Source organism: Neopsephotus bourkii, unplaced genomic scaffold, assembly GCF_033783945.1.
Source record: "Neopsephotus bourkii isolate Nb327-2 ecotype Australia unplaced genomic scaffold, CSIRO-AGI_Nbou_v1 NB_121, whole genome shotgun sequence".
Classification (NCBI taxonomy): domain Eukaryota; kingdom Metazoa; phylum Chordata; class Aves; order Psittaciformes; family Psittacidae; genus Neopsephotus; species Neopsephotus bourkii.
The window spans coordinates 1,157,886-1,165,347 of record NW_026900638.1 but is presented as its reverse complement, the minus strand read 5'-3'; positions in this window follow the sequence as shown (position 1 = coordinate 1,165,347).

Genomic DNA, 7,462 nt, shown 5'->3' with positions numbered 1-7,462 from the left:
GTGCCGAGCTGTGCGAACTCCAGAAGTGATTACACATGGGAAGAGAATGAGAAAGGGAGACGCTGCAGGAACTCAGGTAAAATGATAGCACTGCAAAGGAACAAAGCAGCCTTCCTGTAGCCTCTGTTCCCAGACTCCTTACTTCTAACATGAAAAAGTATTTCAACAATAACAGGGTGAGGACCCAACATATGTGAGAAAATGTAGGAGAGTAATGCCATAAATGATTTTAAGGTAAACTCTTTAGAAATTATCTGTTCTATAGAAATGCAGCATTAAGACACTGACAAGGCAGAAAACTCAAAATGGGACTTGTTATGCTATAACTTTAAGCCTATAACTACAGGCTACTATTTTGCCATTAAATGTATAATTTAATCCCAGATCTTAAAGCTAAATGGGCTTTCCCCCTGGAATTAACTACCTGAGTAACTTTGAAGATAGAGGCTAAATTGCAGAATAAAAGCAATGTCCTATGTCACATCAATTCTGAGGGTAACTACAATAAAGATTATAAATAAAATCATGGAGCACAACAGTGGATTCAGAGTAAGAGCAGTGAAAAATGTATTGTACAGACTCTCTGTGGTAATTCCAGCAGAAGCAGGCATTATTCTTCAGAGTCCAGATAAGATACTGAATTTCAAACCTGAAAACACAGTATGCAGTACCATGCTGAGCGGAGAGCCTATCTGGGCTGCAGTGTGCGGAAGTGACTTAACAAGAACACACAGCTCAGTCGATCATAAAATGTTTGTTGTTACCTCCCTGAAAGTTGTAGAAAATCAATATACCCATCAGTGCCAGGCCCACTGCTTGTAACAGGCTCAGCCTTGCTGCAGGCTTTGATTTCGTGCGCTCATACTGCGTCCTGAGCAGGGAGGGAAGTGCTACGCAATGTGTGGCTGCCTGTCTGTGTATGTATGTGAGTGAGAGATGTGCAGCGAGGTGGAAAGCAATTAAACTGCAATGTTAGATAGGTGACGAAAAGGGCTCTATAAAAGCAAGATGGTGCCAGAAGCTAGAGCTAATACAGCACCTGGCATACAGTGAATAATAATTACATTAAAAATGTTCTGAACTAATTTATTTGTGGGGGGAATTGGAGTAAAAAGAAGCAAAATTCAAACAAAATGTCAAGTTCAGGCAAAAAAACCTGGAAGATGAAAGAATGTCACATGTGATGCTTAAAAAAGTGCCTGATAGTATAAAAGAACTGTTAACAGTGAAAGGCTTGTGGACTACCAAATACTGACTGCCAAACCTCTATTAAAAGCAACCCTAAAATGATAAGCGATTGTGATAAAGAATCTCATTTGTTGTGGTGTAGGAAGTAGGAGTCACTACAGCCACTTTGCCAAATCTCTTGAATATGGCATCAGCATGCCTAAAGGATCCTCAAAAGATACAGATCCTCAAAAGCTGGTATGGCTTTTGGGCAGCTGCAGACCTAAAAGTATGATTTGCTTAGGCTTTTGGCTCACCCCACCATTCTTTGCTGCACCTTTATTTCACTTCCCTTTATTCAGGCAGACAAAAGCTGCAATTCCTGCTGCCTCCTAGTTATCTATGTGGAAGGCAATAGAGACATTAGGTGAGAATTTACAGCTAGTAAGTCAAATGGCCATGGTTCATCTTGCCTGAGGCAACAACTTGAACTGTCAATGATCATGTGGCAATGGAGACATCAGTGGGGAGTCACCTCCAGAGGTCGACTGAAGCTAGAGGAAAACCAATTCATCTTGCTTTTTGTATTCTCTCTCTGTCCTTTATGTCCTTTCCACTCTCTTAGTTTGCTCTAATCTTCATCTCCCCTTCCCCAGTTGTAGCCCGGTAGAAATCTGACACCATGAGAGCTGCAGCACCAATCTCAGAGGGCATCTTTGTCTCTCAGACTACTACAAACATCAGCTGTACACCTGAGTCAGGCACATCCATCACTTAATATTCTAAAGGTTAAATAAAATAAGGCTTTTGCTACTGTGCCAGACTTAACGATGAGGAGAAGAGAGGAAAACTCTTTCCTCAGCATATTCAGTCCTCACACCCACCGCTGTAGAAGACAGGACCCTCAGTGAAAGTATTCAGAAACAGCTTCTGGCCCTGAGCTGCCTCTGACAGGAAGCTGAATAAAAACCTGAACCACCACGATATCCCTAAACAGTATTTAGGGGAAAAGCTAAACATCTTAAACTTGTGCCCAGCCATACAGCCACACTCACATGTTTGGACAGCACATACAGAGCTGTGTACACTAGGGAATGGAAATATTCTGGGAATCGCTGGAATGAACATTTCATGGGATCATAGGATGGGTTTGTGTTGGAAGGGACCTTAGAGCTCCTCCAGCTCCAACCCCTGCCATGGGCAGGGACACCTTCCACTAGAGCATCTTGCTCCAAGCCCCTGTGTTCAACCTGGCCTTGGACACTGCCAGGGATGGGGCAACCACAGCTTCTCTGGACACCCTGTGCAGCTCCTCAGCACTGTCACAGGGAAGAGCTTCTGCCTAAGAGCTCATCTCAGTCTCCCCTCTGACAGGTTAAAGCCTTTCTCCCTTGTCCTGTTGCTACATACCCTTGGTAAAAGTTCCTCTCCAGATTTCTGGTAGGCTCCTAAAGGTATTTCTGCTATTAGAATGTTTAATTGGGAGTAAAACCACACATATGCACACATACACACTAAAAACAAGGCAAGCAGGGATCTTTGCATAGGGAATAAGCAGAGCTGTAACTAAACCAGTTGGAGACTGTTGTGTTTATATAGCCAGGCTAATTAACACTATTTTGAATATTTAAATAAAGAAATAGTTAGGAAGAGATAAGTCAGCAGCCTTAATTAGCATTCTGCATTAAGCAGCAAAGACATTTGCAATATGTTGACATTGGTCATTTTGAGAAACAGGAACAGAATAAAAACTGATTGCTCTGTACCTCCAATTTTACCTGTTGCAGTCTCACTATTTTCTAGATGATTACACTGACAAAGTCATAAACACTGAATTAAGTTCAAAGATATTGACAAAATCAGGTGAAATTGTATGCAATATTGCTTCTTCCCTCTCTTCGGTTTCTTTCATAAGCATCACAAAGATTTGAGGGTTTTTTTAGAAGCTTGCTTGCTTTCTCTTTGAAATGAATGTGTCATAGTTTCTGTGTTTACCAGCCTGACAGTATCAGTGCCTGATGTGGGTTTGAAATCAAAGCTCCGCTGAGTTTTGGTAGTTCTGTTCTAGTACTGATACCTGTTACCTGCTGTGCAAAGTAAATCTTCACCACTGAAATCAACCAGAAAAAATCAAATGAATAAAACCCTCAAACCCAGAGGGTTTTAAATGAGAACTGGACTGTATCATTCTAGTATTAATGAAATGAGAAATAATTGTCCAAGTTTAAATTTGGAGCACCTACAATCAATAAAGGTGTTTCAAATCTGTGCCCGCATCGCTTTATTAGCTGCTTTGAACAAATGTGCAGGCTTAAAGAATAACCGTATTCATAGGTTTTGATGTGGTTTCACTGGATGAGCTTCACCATAAGACAGAACAGAAGCAATTAAAGCTGGCACTGGCAGGTTATAACTGTAAAACACCTTTGCAGGTTCTTGTCTTTTCAGGAAATCTTAGTAATAGTGTTCCCATTGAGATATCCATTTAGATAGCCAGTATGGATTAAAAGCATAAACGATCCCATTTCACTCTCACCTGTTTGCAAGTTGAATAGCTGTTATATTCCTTTGAATCTCTCAGCCTTAATGGACAAATACTGCAAGACAGAAAAAAATCGTTTCTTCTATCATAGAGATCCAGTTGGCAGCCCAACATTCAGCAATAACTATTCCATTCTGCACCTCCCAGCAAGAAAGATGGGACACAATAGGATTTCACCAAATTTATTATAATGGTAGAATTATTGGAATAAGTCTACCAGAACACCTGAAGGGACTGATGGAGTATAAATACCATTTCCTTTAGGAAGTAGGTATGAGTCAAGCTCACCTGCCAGCCAAAAAGCTCTCACATCTGCCTAGGGTTTAGCTGTGCTTGGTATCTCCTGTTTGATTTTTCTGACAGTCAGTATTATTTCTCCTTGCAAAACATACAAGCTTTCTTTTTTCTTCTTATTTTAAATAAGTATGTAGGTTATTATTTAGGCATGGTAGGGAATAATGCAGTCACCTGTGTGTGGAAAGAAAAGTACAATGTATGCAATTTGTCCAGTCATTATTTCCATATGGCTCATAAAGACTGCTATAAGAGGCCGCTAAATTGCTCTTCCTTCATCAGCCCCATTTTGCATAAAGAGTAACATAGGAAAATAGTTCAGTAAGGCTTCTCTTCAGCTGTAAAGCATTTTCAAGCCAGTCTTCCCTTCCTCTCTCTTACACAAAAATAACTAATTTAATCAAATAACACAGAACCACAACAGAGTAGAATGGGGAAGGACTAATTTTGAAAAGTTCTTTTTGACAGATTTCTAATGCTTAGACACTGTAAAGATCCAATGCACAAAAGCTGTTTAAAACATCTGGATAGTTAATAGAAACCCTCAGGTCTCAAGAACTGAAATGACTGAAAATGCTTCCTGAGTAACAAAGCAAGCCAAACACAGCAAAACAAATGAGAAAACAAGAGCTGTTGCAGTTTGCTGTTTGATATCAGTGAATGAAACTTAAGCTGACTGCTTGACAGAACTCTTAAATCTTCTCTAGGTCCCTTCATTCCAGGAGACACCTCTATCCTGCAGGAGAAAACTGAGTTCTGTATTCCTAAATGTATTCCTCTATGCCAAAGATATCAAAATGTGTTTTGGTGATTCTGACCGTTTTCCCAGGCAGGTCAATTCATGCCAACATCATTTATATCCCAGCAATCTGCTGCACTCATGATTTGACAAGATACAGGTCATTAGATTTAGAACTGAAACCCAGGAGAAACAATTTCTTTAATGACATCTCCCCATTAAGAACTTAATTTGAGATCTGTCTGTTATACACTTATTAATCCACCTGATGTTTTTTGTTCATTCTATGTATGGAAAGTTTCTTTTATTCAAATGTGAGACAGTTATACATCAAATACTTTAGAGAAAACCAAAGTTTCTCTATCACAAACAGACCTCTTCAGCTAAACTTGAAATTCTGTCAAATAAAACATGCAGTTTTACAAACTGCAACAGTTTACAAAAACTTCTTTCTTTGAAGATAGGCTGACATTCATCTCAAGTTTTTCTTCTAGGCCTTTACTGTTGGAGTCTGCTTCCATATTTTATTAGTTATGTTACTTTATGTAGAACAAATCAACCGATTGATGCAATCTATTTCATTTCATAATTCATTTTCGCCTTTTAAATATTGAAATTAGTAATCTTCCAAACTTGATTACCAGTGAAGTTCAGAAGGTCCCTTGCTTAACTCCTTTAATGCTTATAAGCTACCTTGGTTTGCTATGGTGTTAGGGTTTGAAAGGTTTCTATTCCACCTGCAAGACAAGGGAAAGCTCAATCATCTTTTGCAGCAGGGGTAAACATCTTGCAGTTGACACTCGACAAGGAAACAGTAGCTTATCCTTCTTCCTCACACTATTTAGGGTGGTATACCAGTACATGCTTCTGTCATGAATGAGTAGCTATCTACTCTACCTACACAGGCAGTGACATCTGTTTTTTTCCATTTTAACCTCTCAAGCTATGCCTGGAAAGGGAGAATACCAGAGCCTGTCTCTGTTGTTGCCATCACCATTTACATTTGCCATAAGCTGCTGCCTCACCTTTTACATCAGCATTTATCTCCTCTTTACTCTCTAAACAAGTGCAAGCAGTCCTCCCCTTCCTATTATCACCAGAGTTAGGAGAAGTCAAACCTATTTTTAAGATATCCTGTTACATAGTTCTTTAATGCTAAAGCCTGTTGTAGTTCACCGCTTCCTTTGATTTCATTTGTAGCATTCCCACATTTTGCTGTTGGCTACAAATTCTTTGCACAAAAACAATCCCTACCAGGCAATAATCATGGGTTACTTGAAGAGTTGCTGTATTTTAAATTAATGATTAACTTTTTACTGAGAATATTAAATTTATCCCTTGCTGCAGGACTTTGCTGTATCTCTGATGTTAAGAGAATTAAGTGGGTTTTGTTGCAATGTCTAATTAATATTCCTCAGCTAAAATTGCTCAACATAACACAATTTTTGATGCAGTTTAAGTCAGTCTTTAGAGAGATTAGGTAGTCTATATTAAATTCCTGCCCAGCAATTTCATTACATACAGCTTTAATGAATTAGTATTTAGAGTCCTGTAATTCTCAGTCATCTCTAATTACTAGCCTCTGATATTGACCCAAGCAATTCTCCTTGCATTCTGATTCTTGAGAATCACCAGCTCTGTCACTTTTCCCTTCTGAGCATGGTGTTGGCAACAGTGCACGCATACTTGTTATCAATAGGCAATTTGGGGTTTCACTTTGTCAGACATAAAGGATTTCCAGCCTAGATTTCATGCTTGAGTATTTAGACATGACTGGTCCATTTTAGCCTTTTCTCTATTGTTTTGTTTGAAGGTTTCTTGACTATGAACAGATATAATGAAGGCCATCACATGTATACAACCCATTCTCCCTATACTTGACTCAATACTCCTTGGTCAAAACTATCAGTCTGGTGCCATTTAAACACTTGGTTTCAGTGTCAACTGTTTCCTTTCCTGTCTATGCTGTAGGATAGTAGGTTTTCTGGGAAATTCATGGATAGCTTGGATATTTTTAACTCTCATCTTTCTACCCAGATCATTCAAGCTTTCCAGACTCTGAGGAACAGTGCCAGATGCTGTGTCATGGAGTCCAATACACGTGGAGCCAGAAGTAACCTCAGTTTTTAGTCTTGCTCATCCCTGAGTCATGGGGTTTGCCTTCATTCCCAACCAATTTATTTGATATCCTCCCAGTTTTAAGTCCTGTTTACTTCTCTTAGCGTTCTTTCCTTTGTAACAATTGCAGTTACGGATGCTCTGTTAGTCATCTGCACTTTATTCTCTTTCAGGGCTGTTTTGCCTACGTCATCCACCAAAGACCTCTCTGCCAAGAGCACTCTCTGCATATCCTTCGTTAACACAACTGTGCCTTTGAAGGGGGGAACAGGCTGTGACTCACTTCAGCATCTGCTGACACCATAAGGCAATCTGAATGGATGGGTGGGTGGGTGCATGGACAGACAGAGCTTTCAAATTCACCTGCCAGACAGACAGAGGAGTCTTTTAGTTCCAGTGACAACTTATGAACAAGCCATCTCCCAGCTTTCTTACCCTCTGTTGGCAGCTGGGTTGAGGACCTGACCTGACCCATCAATATATTACATTCACACTGAAGTTTAAGGACACAAGAGCAAAATTGTGAGGCTTCTGGCATTTGTAATTCTTTTGCTTCTAACATCTTCCTAGCACTGCTCAATGAGAAGTTAACAGAAATTACC